General features: G+C 74.3%; 1 protein-coding gene across 4 annotated transcripts in view; it reads right to left on the bottom strand.

Moving 5' to 3' along the window:
- LOC113210654 (protein argonaute-2) overlaps positions 1–705 on the bottom strand; it is a 15,293-nt gene that overhangs the window by 7,414 nt on the left and 7,174 nt on the right. The gene's annotated exons all lie outside the window — the stretch shown is intronic.

Consider the following 705-nt stretch of genomic DNA (forward strand, 5'->3'; position numbering starts at 1 on the left):
CGCCCCACCGCTGCCGATGGCTGCCCGGCCCCAGCCCGCCCGGGCGGCCCTCCCTCCACTCCGCACTCCACTCACTCAGTGAGCTGCGCGCTGCCGCGCTGTGTTTTCGTAGAGACGGTGCCGAGCCGAGCGAGGCCCTGCCGTCCCGTCCGCTCGCCGCCCGCGCCCGGCCCCGCTGTCAGCCGGCCCCGTGCCCCGCGCCGCGGTCCCCGAGGGCAGCTTACACTACGACCAGCGGCCACCCCAGTGCAACCCTTTGGATACCTCTACTCTCCGAGTGTGTGTGTGCGTGTGTGTGCACCATAACAAGTGTCCGTGGCTGCCCGGAGGATGAGGAGTCCCCGGAGCCGCCGCACCGGCCGCAGCAGGAGGGAGTGCCCCGCGGGGCCTTAGCGGCCGCTAGGGCCGAGCCGAGGCTGTGACGGCGTGACGGCGACGATGTGACCGCGACCAACCTGCCGCCCGCCCCGCACCGCGCAGCACAGCGCGTGACGTCATGCCAAGGCGAAGAGGAATCTCCAACAAACAACGTGAGTCGCCTCTACTACCGCTGCCGCGGTGGCGGCGGCGCGGCGGCTGCCGGCCGGGGCTGCCGGCTGGCTGGCTGCTCGGGCTGGCCGCGGGCGTTGGGCCCGTCCCGGCTCGGCGCGGCTCAGCCGGGGCCGTTGTCCTGGGCGCGACCGGCGGCGGCGCGCTCGGCTCGAC

This window comes from Frankliniella occidentalis, unplaced genomic scaffold (assembly GCF_000697945.3).
Source record: "Frankliniella occidentalis isolate FOCC.00 unplaced genomic scaffold, Focc_3.1 Scaffold18, whole genome shotgun sequence".
Taxonomy (NCBI): domain Eukaryota; kingdom Metazoa; phylum Arthropoda; class Insecta; order Thysanoptera; family Thripidae; genus Frankliniella; species Frankliniella occidentalis.